We start from the raw sequence: 22,805 nt of genomic DNA, 5'->3' as shown, positions 1-22,805 counted from the left end.
CTTTGAAGCCCTTCATTCTTATCTACTCTATGGAGCCAGGTTGGAATCCCCAGAGGGTTCTGGACTTTTTAATATTACCTATTTAACTCTAGAGTGCAGTTCTGTCCTGAGCAGGGACTGGTCTGTTTACTTTCCTTTGGCCCTGACTTTAACTTTCTAAGCCAAGTGTGTCTCCCAGAAGTAGGCACCTATAATCCAAAATAAGAGAGACAGGGAAAAAAAATCCTAGATGCTGGAAGAGTTTCCAATTTGGAGAAACAACTGGCTATGTCTCATGGTGGCAGTATTTTTCTTTTCCCCTGTGGGGCTATTTCCACCAAGCCAATGTAGGTCAGAATTATAGGAGAGTAATTATGGGAGATCCTCTCTCAAGTTTACTTTTTGGTTTCTAAACCCAAATCTTGCCACTATGGGAGGCCACCAGGTGTTGGGTGTTGGTCAGAGGATATTCCTTGTACTTCAGGAAGGCTCCTCATTCTGACAAGGAATTGCCTCCAGGATGGTTATCTAACTGTTTCTGCAGAGGCAAATCTATAATTTTATGTTAGTCACTTCTTTTTTAAAATATTTATTTATTTAGTTAGTTAGTTTTCAGTGGACACAACATCTTTGTTTGCATGTGGTGCTGAGGATCGAACCCAGGCCGCACGCATGCCAGGCGAGCGCACTACCACTTGAGCCACATCCCCAGCCCTTATGTCAGTCACTTCTGGAAATTATATCTAAGACCAGTAAATCCTTATGTCCAATATAAATAAGTTCCTTGGTCAGAAGCAATGTTGTGGGATGTACTGCAGGTGAATAGACATTCAGGAAGTTCAAAGATGGTGGTGTTGTAGAAGCATGTAAGCAGCAAAGCATATCCATGTCCAGATCATGTATCTTCCAGAGAGAAAGATTCTTGACAGCAGAAGTTCAATGCACCCAAATGGCCAACAGGAGACAATCTTGGCCATGGGTTCATATGGTCATGGTACCAAATAGACTGTGTTGTGAAAGATAATTTGTATTACTGTTTCTAAAGAAATCTTTCCATCTTAGCTGGAGTCAGAGTCTCTTATGCTCTATTTGTTTTTTTCTTTTCAGTTAACATGATACTAATTTCACTGGAAAATTTGGATATAATCCTTGTATTTTTCTCATATTTATGTAAATTGCATGAGATATCTATAAGGTATAAAAAAACCATTTCTTGAAAATATGATAAAACACCTGTAAAATAATTGACGCTTGGTTATTTTTGATTTTTGCTTATTTCATTTTGCTTTTTTCCCCCCTCCTGGATTTTGCACTAAGGGAAAGAAGAAATAGTATCGTTTCCCATTCTATTTTTAAATTATTATTATCCTGGTATAGTTTGGATCTTTAACATCTCCCAAAGTGGTAAAGCCATGTGGTGAAGGATTGATCCCCAGGGTGGCGCTAGTAGGAAGGAGTGGATCCTTTGATAGGCAGGGCCAAGTGCAAAGCTTTAGGTCATGTTGAGAGCCACAGCCAAAGGGGACCCAGCAAACTTCCAGCTGCCAGCTGATGATTGGCTCACAGTGGCCCCAGCAACATCTAGCTGATTGGCTCCTCTGCGGTGATGTTCATTGGGCTGTTTCCCTGCCCTTCAGACTACGGCACTGCTCATTGGGGGACTTCTTTGGCTCTGCCCACACGACCCAGCCAATTGGCCTCAAGAGCAGGAGGATTGTGGGAGGTGGTGAGGTTGGTGTGGGAGAGAGGCTTGTGGAAGCCGGTGTTGGCAGTTGGGCTCTGAAAGGTTTTTTTCCTGAGGAGCTGTTTTGCTTAGCGTTTGTAGTTCTAAAAATAAAGTTAGTTTCTTTTGACAAGTGGCTCCCAAATTGTGCCCAGCCAGACTATGGGACCTTGGTCTCATTCTTCCTCTCTTGCTTCTAAGACACAAGGTGAACAGTCCCCCCCCCCCCATTCTCCCTGCCATTGCTCCTCACCAGAGGCTAAAAACAATGGCTCTACCTGCTTAGGGACTGGAACCTCTAAAATTGTGAGGGAAAAATAAACCTTTTCACTTTATAAGTTAAATACCTTAGGAACTGGTTACAGCAATGGAAAGCTGACACCTATCCTCTTCAAATATTCTAGTTCTTTTTATGCAAACCTGTGTCTAATAATTCAATCTTTACATAGATATAGGTTGGTCATTTGTGTTTTGCATTAGACTTTTCAGAAATTTGTTTGTATTATCACACTTTATACAGAAAAGTCTGTTTTTTAATCTTCTTTCAATATTTCCCCCATTTTTATTAATTTCAGTTTTATTTTGTCTGATATTTACTTCATTACTTTTATTAAACATTAATTTGCCTGATAATTATTTCTAAGTATTTCATCCTTTATCTAATGGTTTACAATATCCTTTATACCTAATGGTTTGTCTAAACATAATTATTTCTATTTTCATACATTGGAATAATCCAGCTAAGTCTTATTGTTTGTTTCTAATTTTTTTCCTTGCAAATTGATCTGAGAATATTTGAAATTAATTAAAATTTCCTTTGTCACTTATACATGCTATATTTTTTCCCAAAAATTTCATAGATATTCTAGAAGGATTATATTATCTATTTTTATGAAGTTAACATTCAAGCATTGATTTATATTCATTTTTTGTCTACTTGAACTATCATTTTTAGACCTGGGTATACTAAGATATTCAACCATAATGTATTATAGTTTTAGCTATTCTGTAATTCTATCTTTCATCATAAGATATTTTATAAAATTATATTATTGGGTATACATCTGTTTGTGGTTGCTATGTCTCCTTATTATATTTTGCCTTTTACTATTTGAAAACTTGCTTTGAATTATTTTAGTATTGTTGTTTATTGCCACATAAGTGTTTTGTTTGCTTCACCTTTTTCTTGTGAATCTTTTTGAAAATATTTTCGTTTTTAACTTCTATGTGCCCCCTTTATTGCTTTCTGTAAACAATGCTTCATTTTTTAAAATGTTAAGTCTGAATATCTATTTGAATCATTTATCTTATTTATTATAAGTACTAGTATGCAAAGACTTACTTCTGACATTTGTGAGCAAATTTGTATTATTTACTTTGTATGCTTACCTTTTTTCTCTATTGGAATCAACAAGAAATTTTGTTATTTTTTTCTTTTTTCTATTGGTAAGAAAATATATTCTAGTTTTGTGTTTTTCTGTTCTTCTTCTTTTGATGCTATTCACTAAAGGCCATCCACATATTCATTTTCCCCTGTCAATGTCTTTGGTTTATCACTAACCGTGACTTTAATCAAGACAGAATGAGAACTTTTCTGGACTCTTTGTTCCCTTCTTCTGCTCTGGATCTTTTGGGATTTTATTTCTAGATGATTGTCTGTCTATTCATTTATCTATCTTGTTTACTTAGGTATTTTCTTTCTTTAAAAGCATCTTATATATGTCATTGCTTTCTTTTGGATTTATTTCATTTCTTACTAGAATACTTTTAAGTCCTAGTATATATTTTATTCTCTACTTGTAGGAAAATATGTTATCCTTTTTTTTTAAATTGCATATGGCATTTTACCTTTTAAATATTTTTAATTTTATTTTAATTGATAGATAGTAGTTATACATATTTGTGGAGTATCACGTGAAACCCTGATATATATTTACATTTTGGAATGATTCTATTAAGGTCAATACTTATCTTTTTTTATATGTCTTAGATGAGAACATTTAAAGTCTAATTTAAAAACAGCATGCATTGCATTTCAAGTTAAATTATATGCTTCTTTGATAGGACTGGCCAGTAATTTTATTTCTTATGTAATTTATTCATATAGTCAACAAGTCCTGCCACTTCTATCCCATCCCATCCCATCCCCTTCCATCCCATCTCATCCTGTCCCAAACCCTGAGTGCCTCTGAAGCAGCAGATCATATAAGGTGTGGTGTGGCTTCAAGAGGAAACTCCTATCTAGTGCTTTTTTTTTATGTGTCTGTATCAAAACCTCAAGCAGTAACTGACAGCAGTGACAAGGACTGGCTTTGGGGTTGGCAAAGAATAGCCTGTGGCATTCCTTCAGTTTCCAGCCCAGGCGAACTCAGAAGCCAGGTGCAAATGTCGCCTGTCTGGGCTTTTGTGAGTCTGTCTGTTCCCATCCCCTGACACTGCCCTGAACTCCATCTACCCCATGTGCCATCTAGTAACCCTCCTACCTCAGGGCTTGGGTCCAGTGCCCCTGCTGGCTTGTTTCTTTTCTGATGTCCTCCTTTGTATAGAAGGCCTTCTCAAACCTCTCCACCAAGTGCCTCTCTCTACAGATGAGTAAGTGCAAAAATACCCTGACATGGGAGTAGAGATCATGTAGAGAGCATTGGCAAAACAAATTAAAAAATGTTAGGGAGATCAGGCCCAGCGGCCTGCTGAGGGGCAGGACCGTCCCCTCCCCCAATAGGTCTGCACCTGAAAGATTTCTATTTTCAGTAGAGAGTAGGAGAATATAATGCTAAAGGTGAGATAATCAAAATAGAAGTTAAAAGTAAATTCCTGGAAATTAGAATCAAAAAAATTTACAATGAAAAGCTGTATAAATTATAATTATTATTAAAAAGCTATATAAATTATTTAAAAAGAGTGTGATATATATTATCTACCAATAAAAAAATTGAAAGTGAAAAAAAAAATTGAGTCTGAAAAAATATATTTTTAGTGTCCATGGAAACTCAAAACAGTTGCTAGGAAGGGTTTTTATTTTCCCTTAAGATATATATATATATATAAATATATAATATTATATTATGTATTTAAATTCTAGCAAAGAGTATTTGCCCCAAATTGTATTGGGCTAGAAAGCTCTATTAGAATATCAGATAACCTATCTGTGCACTAACTCAGCACTACCAGAGAATAAATTTACAACATGACAGCATTTAGAAGCAGACAGCAGGATAAAGACTTATGGAGCACTAGGGTGAAGTTTAGAGGTAGAATGTGTGCTCAGCATGCATGAGCCTTGGGCTCAATAGCCAGCACACACATATGCACAAAAAAAAAAATGTTAGGAACCCTTGTGTTTTGTTTTTTAAAAAATATAACAAATTTGCACTTCATTTCATGTCGTATTTCTGCTTGACTAATATAATAATCTTAAAATCAGTTAAATTTTTCAAAATCTGCAAACTTTACTATCATTCTTTAAGAAATTGACCCATTAGAAATATGCACACAATTTATTCTGTGACTTTTCATGGACTCTGGCTCATAATGTGAATTCCTAGGGACAGAGCAATTTTGATAAACTGGACTCAAGGATTAAAGTCAAAATTCCTATCCTGTCCATGAAGCCCTCTTCTGGCTATTAAACTGTCTTCTCCAAACCATCTACTTCTGAGAAATAAATAAATAAATAAATATTATGTATATAAAACATATATATAATATATGTAAATATATATATATGTATACATAAAACATGTCTCCATATGTATGTACCCTATGACCACAATACTTATAATTTATGAAATATTAATATTATAGATGAATTAAGAAAAACATTTTTGTGATAAAATATCTCTGGGTTCAATTCCAAGTAACACCCCTCCCACACACAACGCACACACACAAAAAAAACACCCAAAATAAAAGAACCAGAAAACAAAATATTTGCCTGACAAATTGTGCATAGTCCTTTATCAGGTTTTATAATTACTGGTCAGAGGAAGTGCGTTTGGGGAAAGTGAACAATAATCTAACAATGAACAACATTTATAATCATTTTCAATGTTTCAAATGATTTTACTTCCACTTTCATGACGATTTTTTGAGGTGGAGACCGTGGCTGTGGCTGCCACCCATTCTGTGAATGAAGAAACTGAGGCTCAAAGAGTTTTGCTGATTTTCCTCTGGTCTCTAGAGAAGATAGTGTCAAATAGAGCCGCTAGTGTTTTGTTCTTTTTAAACAGGTGCTTTTTTGAAAAATATGCTGAGCTTAAATATAGGCTCCTCAATTTTAGTAGCAATAAAGACTTGCTTCTCAATCACAAAAAGTCTGCTATGAATCAGTAGCTTCTCTCCATATTGTACCTGTGCCCTTAGGACATTAGACTTCTAAGGACATCAAGGCAGGCAACACAGATATGGAGGAGCCACCTATCTCTTAATGCCTCAACCTGGAAGATTGGCCAGAACAAGTCATATGACCCTGATCTAAGCATAAAAAAGATAGAGAACTGTAGAGGAACTCAAGAACTGTGCAGTGACTGCCACATAAGCATCAATTATCTGAGAAGTCCTTAATAAACAAGCACACCAAATAAAATACTATTTTGCTTTAAACTTGCTTTCGCATACCTCAAAGGAAAAAAGAAAAGATCATAGAGGACTGAAAGATGAAAGAAGATTGGCAAAATGTTAACTGTTGAAGGTGAATGGTGAATACATGTGAATTTATAATATTATCCTCTTTTATTTTTATTTTTTTAAGTATCTTTAAAAACTTCCATTATAAAAAGTTAAAAAAAAAAGAAAAGAAAAACACTGGTTCAGGGAACTCCTATTTAGTACTTTTGAAGTGAGGATTGGGCATGGATATTTTGCAAAATCTTTCTAGGTTATGCTAATGGTTAAGAATCAAGGTGGCTGGTCAGGGTGGTGCATGCCTGTAATCCCAGCGGCTCTGGAGGCTGAGGCAGGAGGATTTCAAGTTCAAAGTGAGGTGCTAAGCAACTCACTGAGACCCTGTCTATAAATAAAATACAAAATAGGGTGGGGTTGAGTGCCCCCTGCCCCAATAAAAAAAGAATCAAGGTGATCTAATCACATTGCTCATACAGGTTCATATTTAGACTGTGAATATATAGTTACATACACTTTTATGGCCGTTGGTCTTTTCAATTCATGATTAGTCAGTTTTCTCTATTTGTGCTCTGATTCCATGTTGAGTATACCTAAAGTCTTTTAAATACATGCGTTATTTTTAAATTTTTTTGTTTTAAATAGTTATACATGACAACATAATGCATTTATTTACTTTGATATATCATACATAGATGGGATATAATTTCTCGTTTTTCTGTTGTAGAGTCACATTGATTGTGTAGTCACATGTATACATAAAATAATAATGTCTGTTCCATTCTACTATCCTTCTTATCCCCACAGCCCCTCCCCTCCCCTCCATTCACTTCCATCTGCCTAATCTAAGGTAACTCTATTCTTCTCTAATGTCCTCCATTGTGAATTAACATCCACATATTAGAGAAAATATTTGGCCTTTGGTTTTTTGGCTTATTTCATTTAGTGTGATATTCTCCAACTTTATCCATTTACTGGCAAATGCCATAATTCATTCTTCTTTAAAGCTGAGTAATATTCCATTGAATATATATATATGTATATATGTATATGTATGTATATATATGTGTATATATATCACATTTTTCTTTATCCATTCATCTATTGAAGGACACCTAAGTTCATTCCATAGTTTAGCTATTATGAATTGAGCTGCCATAAACATTGATGTTGCTGCATCACTGTAATATGCTGATTTTAAGTTCTTTGGGTATAAACTGAGGAGTGGAATAGCTGGGTCAAATGGTGGTTCCAAAATTTGGTGGTTCCACCAAGTTTTCTGAGGAATCTCCATACTGCTTTCCATAGTGGTTGTACCAATTTGCAAGAAGTAAAATCATCAATCAATAAATGGGATGGATTCAAATTAAAAAGCTTCTTCTCAGCAAAGGAAACAATCAATAATGTGAGGAGAGAGCCTAAAGATTGGGAGAAAATCTTTACCACATATACTCCAGACAGCACTAATGTCCAGGATATATAAAGAATTCAAGAAAACTCAACACCACAAAAAACAAATAACCCCATCAATAAATGGGCTAAGGAACTGAATCGACACTTCACAGAAGAAGAAATACAATCGATCAACAAATATATGAAAAAGCATTCAACATCTCTAGCAATTAGAGAAATGCAAATCCAAGCCACATGTGCTCTTGATATTGTTCCCAAATAAATGTTCCTTTCTTTTGAAGAAACTAAAAAATAAAATTTACCTGAGCTTGGAATATTTATTAGGCTTTACTTTTGTGTTGTGGAAATTCCGATGGTGGGGTTGACTTACAAGCACCACTATTCTTTGAAATTTCTCTTATGGAGAGTGGGTGCTAGTTGCCTAACCTTGAATTGGGGCTAACTTTGTTGCTGCTTTGACCAATGAATACATCAGAAGAGACACTGTAGGAGAGAGTTGTAAACGCACACCTAGGCTTCTGATCTAACCCCAAATCATCTGCTATGTGAAGCAGCCCAGACCAGTTGGCAGGAGACATGTGACTTAGCTGATAGTCTCTCCAACCTTCAGATATGTGAATGAGGTCACATTGGGCCAACCAACTGTAGTTAAACCACTAGATAACTGTAGCCATGTGAGTGGCCTCAAGGGACACTAACAGAAGAACCACCAAGCTGAGCCCAGTTCAAGTTGCTGATCCTCAAAACCGTTAACAAACAAAAGGGTTTTTAAGACACTACGTTTGGGGACGATTTGTTATGCAGGAATAGACAACTGATCACATGGGGGTCTAAATCTACAAGCCCTCAAGTCAGTGTTTAAGATTTGTGTTTTCTCTTTGTTCCATATTATTTTTTTTAAAAAAATCTCTAGTCCATGCATCTTAGAGGTTATAAGAACTCAGTCTCAGAAGTCTCAAAGTTAAAAGAAAAATCAAACCATATTTCCCTCCAAGGAGAACTGATGTCCTTTATTAACTCAGCCTTCCTTTTATCTACTTTTTATGACATTTGCGTTGCAGTAGGATGAGATTTAATTTTGGGCTTGGGACAAAATTTATATTGGTATTGAGGGAGTTTTCCTGAGAAATAACTTTCAAGGAAACACTTATTATAATTCAAGGGAAGGTGTGCATTGCAAACTAGTATGATTTCAAAAGCTACCAAGTTCAGGCACTGAAGACTGTGCATTATCTTATTTCCAGATGCGGCTATGCATCTCTTCTTCTCAGATTGACCCAGGGAACCCTATGAGGCAGGGTTAATACTAGGCTATTCACGATAGAGCGGATGCAAATAGGATTGAATGGAAAAATAGCTTGACTTCATGCTAGTCTCTTGCCAACACATTTGGGAGAGAGATAATGTTCTGCAAAATCACACCAAAGACCCAGACTTTAATGAACAAGCTTTCCCTTTCCTGGATCAATCCTCAGTGGGTCAGACAGGCAGAACCACATATTCCCAAAATTCTGTTCCTAAGTATTTTTGCATTAAGAGAAGTCTGAGAAACTTGCATTCCAGAGAAAAGCTACTTATGTGCCCCAAAGCAGATTAAGCTGTCATGAATTCCTGAACTATACCAGCGAGTCTGAGCATCTTTGGGAAATGATTTGCTAAACTGCTATTTTTAAAGTTTCGGTGCCTTTGCTATAGATTGAATCTCGCCTATGAGATATAGTTTAAAAAAGAATCACGAATAAAAAGGTATCACTTTTGGGAGCACTTTTTTATTCTCAAAATGCTCACTCTATCTAACTGAGTTTATAATGCACAGTGTTTGACCCTCGGTAACAATTTTCAAAATATATTTTAACCAAGAGTGGCGATCTTTCCCCCCTCTGAAAAGGACTATAGTAAATTTATTTTTAAGTATTACACATCTTTTCTACTAAAAAAATAAATGGCATGAATGAGAAGAAAGACATTTCCTATGAGAGGAGACTGAGCACCGTATGAAGGGATTTAATGGCAAAGATGAGCAATTTATTCAAGCCTGAAAGGCTGCTGACAAGGGGACACAGCAAAGGAGGCTTTCAAGAGAAATCCAGGAGACTTTGATGAGCAGCTTCCCTGGACAGGACCCTGGAGGCAGGGATGCTGTTGACTTCAAAAAGAGGGAGTACTGCCCTTTCCTCAGGAGCTCACAACCAATATAGGCACAGAACGCATGTGACAATTTAGGAGCAGTAGAAAGGGCAATAATAGTGGCAGGAAAACTCAGGACAGGCAGGGACATCTCAACAGTATATGCTAAATGTCAAAGGAGGCTGTGGTATGTGCGGGCAGTCTGAACTCAAATGGAGCAGGGGGTGTGTAGGGAGGGACATGGGGATGATCATGCATGACGTATGGTTGGAACAGGTTTTGGATCCTGAAGAACGGACAGGATTTGGAAAAAGCTGCAAGGAAGGTCACGGCCTTTGAAACAAATCAGAGGAACTGGTATATAGGGTGACAAAGGAAACAGACAAGAAAGCCCATGACATGAAGCATATTTTGGAGATAGGGAGTCGTTAGAAGAGTTTGAGTAGAATAATGTGAAAGTGTGAGTTGGTAGATGATTGGGTGATGAACTGAGTTTAAGCCTGACTTTGGAGGCTCTTGGTCAAAGTATTTACTCTACATCCTCTTAGTAACTGGAATCTTATGTAAACCTATTGGTATCTTCAAAAACTTGTTAAGATGCTCAAAAGAAAATGTAGGGTCTTGATGAATGGACAGATAATTCCTTAAGTTATAAGCTGAGATAGAGTGCAGCACTCTTTCCATCTCCGAATTCGGAGAAATGACTGGAACCCCAGTCAGTTTATTTAATTGGAATCAGGCTGAGAACTTCTCTTTTATCAGAACATGAGCTGAAATATGATAAAGAAACACTAGGCTTCTCTACATTTTCCCATCCGAAAACTTGTGTGCACAAATACAGTATATATGTGTGTACTCAAAAGCAATGTTTAAAATGTCTAGCAATAAGAAAGCAATGCATTAAAATATTACAAATAATACATATAAATTAAATAAATAAAATTGCTTATGGAGTGATTTAAAATGAAGCCAATACCAAATGGTTTGTTGATAATCAGGAATAATGACTGTGATCTTTTCTTTGAAGTGTCTCTCATTCCAAAACATAATGCCCCAGTTTAAGCTTTGATTTGATAAGGAAAACTGCATGAAATTCTTCTAAGATTATTTCACTGAATGGTGAGCCATTAGGTCCTTGGGCCTTAGGTTCCTTGTGGCAGCCAGAGGCATCCTGGCATGTGCTTTGGGGCTCAGTACGTACCTGTTACCAGGGTTTCCTGTGGGCTTTGGTCCTGTGTGTTGTCGCCTACTGGAAATGCTGCCATCTCACCCCCACTGCCTGCCAAAGATGGCCTGTAAGCAGGAGGTAGACTGCCTACACCCTGCCTTCTGATTGCAGCAGCTGCTGAGTCTCCTTGTCACCAGGGTTGTGTTAATGGGGTTGCACAAAAGGTAGCAATAGCAGAGCTTCCACTTTCTGAGCAATGAGGGATCCCACTTCTGTTTTGATTTCAATAGGAAGGTTCTCTGCCTGTAATAGCAAGCTTGAAAGAACCCTCCAATTAAGTTACATTAAGCAAGAATGGACTCTGCCCAGACAGACTTCTATTTTCTTAAGTATTGGCAAAAAATTGCACAAAATGCTAGTGGTAGAGAGAATGTCTGTCTCCCAGGAGAAGAGAATGTAAACAGAATGAGCCTTGGCCTTTTACCTTTAATTTAAAGTCAGTCTTTATTTCTAATCAAGAGACTTTGTTCTGTATTCTATGATGCAAATCATACTCTGATATAATCTATATAGTTGTTAAGGTATAATATTAGTGAATAGATTATAGCAGAGTATGGTTTGCCTCATAGAATACAGAAACTTGAACTACTATCTTGAAGTAATATGTTATCTTCTTAAAGTCCTATGTGAAATAACTGTTTTAAGATAGTTTTTAAATATAAATGCTTAGACTGGGTGGGATCCTTCTTATAAACTTTAAAATCTTAACACAGGGAGGGTAAAGCCTGGTGAGCAGCTTCCATTACAACATTCTTTAATCATGAAGTCTAATATTATCTGGAGACACTAAGTGTAGTAAGTTTCTTCATTAAATAACCAAGTATTATGAGAGAGGGTTTTGAGCCTTAATATGCAAAGTAATCAACAATTGTAATTTTTGGGTTCCGCCCACAATCAGAGACTGATTCAGCTGAGAAGTGCTTTGGGACCTTCATTTGTAACAAATAACTGGGACACTCTGATGTGCTTGTGGCTCTGTGGACTACATTTTAGGAAACACTGCCTAGGATTTCCTGCCTCAGAAGATCTTTACTGTAGAACTCTCCAAAGAAGGAGCAGAGTGATCGGAGGATGAGGTACAGGGAAAATAAGACGGTATTCTTGATCTCTAGAGTAGAACATCAGTGAGAAGGTTCTCTCTTCCCATGAACTGCCCAAAACCACAGTTTTTCAGAGGCTGTGCAAAACAGGGAGATACTGCAGTGAATTTCTCACAAATTTAAATCAGATGAAGACAGAGGTCATTATGATGGAGCTTACAGGAGGCTTGGAGGGGTGGGGGCGGTGTGTCATCCTGTCATTGTCTCTACTTCTAAAACCATCATTATTTGTGAATGGAATGAACACACTGCAGATTCTGATTCTAGTCATTAACCAAACAGTAAAATTTAATAAAATCCCAGGCGAATCCAGACAATTGGTGGCCAACTAGAAACTTTCTCATCGAATTATTTTGCTATACTTACTTTATAACATGCTCATGGATTCAAAGTCAATTACCTTAGAGAATACTAGGCATGAGCCAGAAGAAATGAATGAGATTTACATGAAGCAGCCCTGATAAGTCTTACAAACTAAAGAGTGAATGAAAAAGTAAAATGCAGAGTTAAATTGATAGCAAAATACCATTATGCCTTTGCACAGAAAATAATTACAAGAAAGTTCTCCAGTTGGACATAGGAATCAGTGAAAATATGAAAGATGGAATAGAAGTATATGTACCAAGTAGATAAAGTGAGTGCTTAAGTTAGAGGAAGGAAAATTGAGATTAGAGATGCATAAATGGGAAAAAGAGGAAAACAAAACACAACAGTGACCTTGACCCAGATCAATGATGATTGTGGATCTTGAGCTGAGGAGTATGATGAACCCAATTCTGAGCCTTGGATGACAAAAAGAAAAATGTTAAAAACTTGGTCCCTACCCCTATGGAATTTCAGCTTTCATGGGCCTATATGCATGAAATAAAGATCTATAATTAAATGACAGATGGGAGGTATCAACCTCCTATAGCTCAGAGCATAGAAAGAAAAAATAATAATACAAAAAAATTTAACATAAAAGGAAAAGGAAATATCTTTTTGTTTTCTGTTAGTGATCCTCAGATCTAATGTGTGGTCCCCTTTAGAATCCCATTTATTCATTGGGCAGTAGGAATTAATACCAATGTAAGTCTTTCTTACCTCAGTTCCGAGGGACTCTTTTTGTTTACTTATTTCTTTTTCTTGCACTTAGGAGATATGATTGAATTCTGTTTAAATGAGGAAAATGTAATTTTAACTCAATTACATTGATTTTTTTCTTATTTATTTTTTTCTTCACTGAGTTTTTACAGTGCACAGGCTTTGTGAAGTCAGGGGATGTTCGCAAAAATATTTTCAGTAGGAAAGTGTGCTGCTCTGCCTTACATTAGTTTAGGTCATGTGAACGTCCATAGTAGCGATGGCCTGATCTCAGAGACTTAAAACTTACCTCACAGAGCAAGGATGGGTCTTCCGGGCTGCTGGCTCCCCTCCACACAGTGATTCAGAGGCCCGGGTCGCTTTAGTCTTATGTCTTTACCATCTTGTTCAAATGACTGGGGGTCCTTTCCACTCCAGTCAGTTGGAAGTGTCAAAAAGATCAAAGACCATAGTTGGGAAGGGCTAGGGTCGGCTGTAGCAGCACCTCACTTCCTATTCCATCCCACTGGCTGGACCCAGTCCTCGGGCTGAGAGGATGACTTGGAAAAGTGATGTATCTGTGCTCCCAGGCACATGGGAAGAGGGCCTCACCTAACTCCCATTTATTTACTCTTTATCGTTCATAGAAGGTGTGGAAATAGGGAATAATAAAGGTGGCAGCGGGTATACCTTTGATTTAGCTTGATGTGCTTGATATATTTAACTGTATGTTGGCTAAAGTACCTGGCTGTGACCCTCAAGGTCTTCCTCACCCGAATCCATTGATCACGAAACAAGGAAAACGACATGGAAAGAACAGTGATGTGAATTGGGAGAGCTGGCAAGTCTCCACCTGACAAATACCTTAGTATACGGTCAAGAAGAATGATAATCAGCTCTGTACCCACCCTCTCAGCTGCTTTCTATGGCTTCTTGAAGCCAGTATTGAGATGTCTGAACCTTCTGGTCCTGATTGAGTTTTCTAGATTTGACCTCTGACCTGCCTACCCCTCTAGGACTTACTTGGCCCTTTATCCTCTGAGATCCCTGAATGTCACCTCCGGACAATATGAACCACTCTAAGTGCTTTAGTTCTAGCTGTGTCTTCACAGACTTTCTGCCTAACTTGTTTGAGCACACAGTCAATTACCTCCTATGTAGCTAAGTTCTGGGTCCCGGTATATCCTGGTCAATATCTTTCTGTTGCTATTTCCATCTCAGTGTGACTATGACATACCAATACCTGGGATTTCTATTTGAAATTCCCATGAAAGACCTAGATCTTGGTGCCATATTCACATGTGCATATTTGTACGATGAGAAGGCTGTCGAGTCATCTAGATATTTCATATAAACATTACATTTGAATCATGAAAGGAAGTTCTGCTGGGGAACACCTGCTTCAGTCAGAGTCTCTGCCATGAGTTGAGGAATTTGCTCATCATTCAAAATGCTCTGGATGGAACTGAGCTGAGTTTTCAAATCAGGCCTAATAAAGTCAGTGTGACTGAATAAAAACTTTTTCCATAGGGTAACCTGGGACTAAGACCTACACAGACAGGTAACCATTCAGTGTTACAAATATTGTGTCTGAGTTTGGGCTGCTATAACAACATAATGTACTCTGAGTGTCTTATAAACAACAGAAATTTATGTCTCACAGTTCTGGAGGCTGGAAATCCAAGCTTAGGAAGGCAACATGGTCAGGTTCTGGTGAGGGCCTTCTTCCAGATGCAGAATAGTGACTTATGTCCTCCCAAGGCAGGAACAGGGTAAGAGAGATCTGTGGCATTTATTTTATAAGGATAGTAATCCCTTTTACGAGAATTTCATCCTCATGACCTAATCATTCCCCAGAGCCCCATCTCCTAACACCATCACATTAGGGGTAAATTCCAAGGCAAGAATTTTATGTGGAAATAAACAGTGAATCCACAATATATTGATAACTACTATGTTTTTTTTCTCTTTATCCACACATTTACATGAACTGGGCAATTGTACGGAGCCCAATAATTTCTTTTCCTTTAGTTTACAAACATAAGGACTGACTGTGGGTCAAATGTAGCTCTCTGCCTATTTTGGTAAATGAGTTTTATTGGTATAGGGCCATATTCATTCCTTGACACGTTGTCCATGGCTCCTCTCATGCTATAGCAGCAGAGTGGAGGAGATGCCGCAGAGATAGCGTAGCCTGCAAAGCCTATGATATTATTTGACCCTTTACAGAAAAATTTTGCTATGGGCACAGAAAGTCAATGGGATACACTGAAAGCACATATTTGATTTCTGACAGAGAATAAATAGCCAATAATTTTAATTTTTTGTGTCTGTCTTCCTTTGCTTACTTTGTCCCTTCTACCTGGAATACTTTGCGCCTCCATCATCTGTCCATTTATTCAACATGTTAGTCATCATGTGCTTACTATGTGGCAGGCACTGCTCTTGGTGCTGGAACAAAAATAAGACATACAGTGTCCATCTTCATAGGGTCACATTCTACTTGGGTGGGAGACGAGATATATATATATATATATATATAAGCAAAAGGATGCAAAATATCCTGTGACCTCATGATTCACCTTGTGAAGATAGATAAAGCAAGGTACAGATAGATAAAGCAAGGTCCCTTTCTGTTTAATTCCTCCTTCTATTCTAAATTCTTGCGCAAGCCCAACTTTCTCTATAAGGTCCCTTGTCTTTGTTTCTTTCTTCTCCTTTTAACTCACAGATCCTTTAATTTGAATTTTTAAGGCATTTAGGGCTATCTTCCTTGAATTGGATTTCTTTGCATAAGTATTTCTGCTCCATTATAGATTGCCAGTCCACTGGTAACAAGGGCAATATGGTAATTTTTGTTCTGTAATAGCAAATAAGCAGTGCCTGATAATTGCTAGGAAATCAGTAAACGTCTTGAGTTAAGTTGGATTTTAGTTCTAATCACGGAATGTTTTAGTATACGTCAATTTGATACATTCCTCTCGTAGGCGGTAGTCTTCCTGAGTTTGTGGCCTTCACTGTGGACCATCAGTCACCAAAAGAAGCAGGGAATTTCCCATATTCTCAAGAACTAGAATCCCTTCAGGAGTTGACTGCTCCGACAAACTCATCTGAACCATAAGATCTACCTTTCCCCTTGATATTAAAACCAGAGAAAATCTTCTCAATTAATTATACCCTGAAATTTCAATAATAAGGGGAAAAAGTCCATTCAATTAACTAAAAATAGGGAGAAAAGGAAGAAGTTGCACAAGTAATTACCAAGTATGTAATTAAACAAGAAATTCTTGCTCTTTCATTCACTCCCCAATCCCCACCCCACAAGCCCTTAGAGTTCATGGACTAGCCTCTTGGGAGGAAACCAGGTTACTTTGCTGGAAAGAACTAGCGTTGGAGGTTGCATTAATCACCACTTAAGGATCGGCCAATTTCTCCCATGCACAGGATGAATGGGGTTATTCATAAAAGGGCACCTGGGCAGGAAGTGGGGGAGTTGTGGCTGACCACACCAGGCTGGGAAGTCTGTCATCAGGACAAATGAGCATGGGCTGGGGTGAGGTTGGAGGCCAAAGGTGCTGGTAAAGGTGAGTGAGAAGGAAATGAAGAGTTGTAACCTGTTACCAATTAGCATGACCTGGTAGATGACAGAGCTGGGCTGTGGGTCATAAGTGTCTTGCATTACACTCATCACTGAGCTCTCCCTGCAAAAGGTCATCTCTGTGACCCTGGGCTTGAAAAAGGCTAATTTTGTTATTGTCTCATCCTCTTCAGCACCACCGTGGATGTTCCCCTTCATTTTTCAGTCCTGGGAGGGAAAGAGCCAGTATTTGAGTTTCTGTAATGTCTAATAAAATAGCATTCCTAGATTCCCTTAGTACCTATCGCAGGACCCCCAAGTTCCACCAAACAGAAAGTCTGGCAATTTCTGTTGACTGAGGGTTTTTAGACAGTGAAGACAAGATGGGGTCAGCTCATCATGAGAACTTCGGAAAGATTCTGCTCACGGTGGGAGCTTTCCCTTTGAACTCAGGAGGACTGCTTGCATGACTCAAATTTGTGGCTTCCTGGGCTATGGCCCCGCCTCCTTATACAAAGCAATCAACTATTCTCATTTCCTGGAAGCCAGGCTGTGATCTTGGGAGCACTCCTGGGACAGATAACCCAGCCAGTGTTTGGGCAGTGCTTTGTTTGACCTTTATGTTTTCATTTCTGTGTGTATAAAGACTGCACCCCCAGATTGCCACATTTGCCCCTATTCACCAAGGGAGGCCAATTCTATTCCTATGGCCTTGGGTCCATTTTTCTAGTATTGTCTACATTGTACGGCTGAACCAAGAGGAAAAAAAAATCATCTTTGAAAGGTGAAGATAAATCTGTATTTGTCATTAGTGAACTTGTGATTGTCTATAATGATAAGCATAATAAAAAGTCCCCAGTACTAAATAAAATTTATATAATAATATCAATTGTACTACAGTAATACAATGATAGCCCTCATTTATTGAGCACTAGGTAGATGCCTGGCATTATACTAACACCTTTAAAAGCAGAGTGTAACATTTATAATGTGAAGTAACTACTAACCTCATTCCCATTTTACAGATAAAGAAAGGGAGACTTAGGTTAAGTAATTTTCCCAAAGACTCATAATCAGAAAGAGGCAGAGGCTGCCAATCTCATTCCAGAAGCCAAACTCCATAATTACTCTATTTCACATAGCTAAAAAGTGAAGAGTGGCGACTCACATTAGCCTGACTCAGAGGCCTCCGCTCTTTCACTGCACTATATTTATCTTGTTGTCTGTGTTTTACATTTATTTCCATTGGATGTACTGAATCGTGTACCAGCTCCTTTTCCTCTTGGGGATGCTGGGAGTCAGGAGATTGGTGACCTATTGCTTAGAAGCCATGGATTGATCATCTGTGTTTATTTCATTTGAAATATCTTCTCCCACAGGAAGAGTGTATGGACAGGTTTTCTGTTTTAACACAGAGAAGGGATTTTTCAATGGCTTTGGAACAAAGGTGTTTTAGGCTTTAAAACACCTTTTATGTAACCAAGGTGAGCCCATTTTCTGACTTAATAGTTTCCATTCTCAAAAAGGTGACTCATCTTCTTTCCACAGTATTTGCCTGAAAGTTATTTAACTGAGGTCTTGATTTATGTCTGAAGTCCCATAAAATAAATGACAAGGCAGACCCTGGATGAATAATAAGGTAGAATTCTGAATTCCGGCTCTTGATCATTCCCCCCTGTTTCTATTTGTACTGTTCTGTAGGTTCATTGGACCCTTCTGGGGTACAGGCCTAGGGGAAATGGTGCATGTTGCAATTATTAGTTCAACAAATGTTTTTGACTATATTCCAGACACAAGAGTAGATGGCATTGCTAGCTTCCTTAGAGTTTTGTGGGGCCATGTGACCAGTTCCAATGGCTATCCATCATGCACGGAAGTGCCCATGTCACTTCCTGTTAGGATGCTGCATTGACAGTGTGCCATTCTCTGAACTCCTTCCTTCTGCCATGGAGGAAAAGCTGTGAGCATTGTGCCCTGTTCTGTTAACCTGATTCCTAGAATGTGCCTGTCATGGAAAAGAGTTGACAAAAAGAACTGTGTAACAAAGCAAGAAATTCACTTTTGCTTTGTTTTAAACCACTGCGATTTAATCCACCAGGGTTTTTTTTTTTTTTTTTTTTTTTTTTTGCTATAGCATAAGAGGGCATTATGAGGCCAGTGTTACTTCTAAGAATATTATATGGAATAGCCAAGTCCAAGAATCACCAAAGATAGTCCTAAAGAACAGCAAGGCAAAGGAGGGGGGAATACTTGCATTTCATAGTAAACTTTGTTATAAAGCTATAGTCGTTAAAATAGTGCAGTAGCTGGGTGTGGTGGTGCACTCCTGCAATCCCAGTGACTTAGGAGGCTTAGGCAGGAAGATCTCAAGTTCAAGGCCAACCTCAGCAACTCAGTGAGACCTTGTCTCAATAAATAAAAAACAAAAACAAACAAAACAACAATAAAAAACAAAACAAACAACAACAACCAAAAAACAACAACAAAGGACCGGGGATGTGGCTCAGTGGTAAAGCATCCCTGGGTTCAATCCCTAGTACCCCTGCTCCAACAGTGCAGTATTGTTATTGTGATAGATGAAATGGCCAATGAAAAAGAAATGAGAGCTGAAAGAAAAGTGACCACAACACTCGGTGCAACCAAGAGATCTTTATTGCAGTAGTGCAATAGAGGAGAAAAGAGAGAAAGAGAGAGAGAGAGAGAGAGAGAGAAAGAGAGAGAGAGAGACAGAGACAGAGACAGAGAGAGCAAGAGAGAGGGGCCCAGCAGGAGGGAATTTTTATAGCCCAAATCTAATGAGGTCTCTGGGTCTGCAAGCTGCCTTGTTGGCACAAGGCGGGTTGAGTGTTCAGCCTTGAGCCGGGGCTTGGGCGTTTGGGCTTGAAGCAAATAGTTGACAAAGAAACAGACAGAGGGTTTGAGTGGCCAGGTCATCCTGCAGCTAACTTTGTGTGGCATGCACTGCAGACAGCTTACTCAGCCTGTCCTGCACCTAACAAGAGCTCAGTCATGGCCCCAAGCACATTGGGAAATTCTGTATTTGACAGGTGTTTTTGTAGATCACTGAGGAAATATAAGAGTCAAGAAAGGTTCTGGGAGAGTTTATGTCCCATATAAATAAAGAATGAATTTAGCCCTAACATAAACTTTTAGTAATTTCATACACAAAAATCAATTCTCAATCAATTAATGAGCTAAATGTGAAAGACAAAATCTAAAATTTCATTGGGGGATTTAATAGAGAAAGAATTCTTAAACAAAGGATGAATTCTTAAACAAATTTGATGAGCTAGTATTACATTAAAATTAAGAAATTTAAAAAAAACTAGATAAGATACACACAGCAAGGCATATAGTTTTCAAAGGAATATGAATCAGAAAGAAAAATGATGAATGAAAATAATTCAGTGCATGAACAAAAATTCATAGTCATTTCACAGTGGAAAATACATAAGAAATGATACATCATTAGCCACCAGAAAGATGGAAATGAAATACACATTAAAACTGAAAGATTGAGAAGTCTGCTAAAATTAAGTGTAGGTAAGAATGTGATTAATGAGAATTCTCAAGTACTCCTTATAGGAGAGTGTAAGTTGGTATAACTACTTTGGAAAACAGTCGTGAGCCATCTATGGGCTGTGTGTGTGTGGATTGTGTTGCATATAGTAGTCTCTTTAGGGGAGGGGCCTGGCTCTGCCAACTCCCTGTCAGGGACTGATCACATGATTCAGGTGAGCCTCCACCTGTAGCTCTAAGATCCCACACAGCACCTGAGATGGGTGTGACTCGCCAAGATGTCAATCAATCTGCTGACCAAGAGACATCAGGAAGCAAGACTCCACCCTTGAAACCTTATCCCTCTCTGATGTCTCCACTATAAAATGCAGGAACTCTGGGCTCACGCTTGCTTTCTTTCCCAGGGCTCTTTCCAGCGTGGAAGCTGACCCTTAAGTTTGTAGAGCCATCCCTCCCTTGATCTGAAAACCTTGTGTCTGTGTTGCTTGATTTTTCGCGGCTTTCTTAGCTTAATGTTTGCAACCAGCTCTTTTAAACCCAGTTCATCTAGTCTGCACAGGTCGTTGGTGAGAGAAAACAATTATTCATTCTCTTATATAAAAAACATTTCATTACTCTACAGCTGAGCAATTTCACTCATAGGCATCATGGGGAAATACTCTAAATATACATATTAAGAAATATGGTAATGTTCATAGTAACATTATTGGTAAGAGCAAAAATCCCAAGGTGGTCAAAATACCTGTTGATAGGAGTTTAACTAATTGTGAAATATCTTTAAATGGCATATTACACATCAGGGAGAAGTAAATGATTCTGAGTATGATTCTGAGTAAATATTTGAAAAATAATACTGAATATGGAAAAAAAATCATGGAATAATCCATACCAACTGATACTATTTTTTTTTTTTTTTGGTACTCAGGATTGAACCCCCGGGGTACTTAACCACTGAGCCACACCCCCCAATCCTTTTTGTTTAAGTATATTTTATTTAGAGACAAGGTCTTGCTGAGTTGCTAAGTGTCTTGATCATCTGAGGCTGGTTTTGAACTTGTGATCCTCCTGCCTCAGAGGTTACAGGCATGCGCCACCAGGCCAGCAACAGATACTATTTTTTAAATGCTTGAAAACAAGAGCAACTAAACAATACACTTTGAGAAGGAAGCTGGGGAAGAAGCTGGGGAAGGAGCTAGGGAAGGAGTACATATATAAACAGTGACTTTGGCCACTCTCCATCTCTTCTGAAGAGTTAGATCCATAGCTGCTCATGGTATTGTCAATACTTCCTATTTAATGTATGTGACATGCAAAAAATCTTATATTTTTTCTCCAAAGCTTTTATAGGAAGAACAATGCTTAAATAAATGTCCAGAGTTTGAACAAAAGTTATCACTTTTCATGGGACCTCTCAACATGGAAATCTCTCCTTCTCTAAACACCTGTGGCCAAAATCAGAGTTGATTAATTTTGATTTCAATGTTTATGAATGCCTCTGGAATTCTTAAATAATGAATAAAAGAACAACTCTTTTTCTGGCAACTTTTTTCTTTTCCTCATTTAATTTCAACTAAATTATTAATAATTTATTGTCATTTAATTTTTTGTTCCTTGCACGTGTATCCTCTTTAAGACATTTGCCTCTAAAATGCTTCCTTTTTGTTAGTGTGAAACAACTTTCTCAAATGGTAGCCCATTTTTTTCAGTATTTTAAGTTTTCTGACAATTCCTCCATGCCTCTGTATCAGTGCTTGCAATTTTCCCAGAACTCCGGTAATAATTACAATAGCTGACATTTATATAGCACACTGTGTGCCAAGTTCTGGTCTCAATATTACTTGCTGCAGTCCTTGCTAAGCCCTATGGGAGCTTCTCCACATTACAGGAAGTGCAGAGGGGTTGAAAGTCTTGCCAGGTTGTGCTTTTGGTGTCATATTTTCGAAACCATCGCCTAATCCAAGGTTATAACAATTACTCCTTTGTTTTCTTCTATGAGTTTTGTAGTTTAAACTCTAACATTTAGCCTATGATTCATTTTCAGTTAATTTTTGTTTATGGTGTAAGGAAGTAGTCAAATTCATTTGTTGAAAAGACTGTTCCTTCTTCATTTGATGGTCTGGATATCTGTGTCAAAAAAGAATTGCCCCAAAGTGTACAGGTTCATTTCTGAACCTCAATTTTATTCTCTCAGTTCATATGTCTACCATTTTACCAGTACCATACTCCTATCTTGAATACTCTAGCTGTGTAGTAAGTTGTGAAATCAGAAGTGTGACTTCTCTTTGTCCCTTTTCAATATTGTTTTGGTTATACTGGATCCCTTGTGTTTCCATTTGAATTTTAGGATTAGTTTGTCAGTTGCTTCAAAATGGTAGCTGGGATTTTATTTAGGATTGCATCGATTCTGTAGATCTATTTAGGAAATATTGCCACTTTTAAGTCTTCCATTTAATAAAC

This window comes from Ictidomys tridecemlineatus, chromosome 13, assembly GCF_052094955.1.
Source record: "Ictidomys tridecemlineatus isolate mIctTri1 chromosome 13, mIctTri1.hap1, whole genome shotgun sequence".
In the NCBI taxonomy this organism is placed as follows: domain Eukaryota; kingdom Metazoa; phylum Chordata; class Mammalia; order Rodentia; family Sciuridae; genus Ictidomys; species Ictidomys tridecemlineatus.
The sequence above is the reverse complement of the archived record's forward strand: the minus strand, read 5'-3'. Positions refer to the sequence as shown.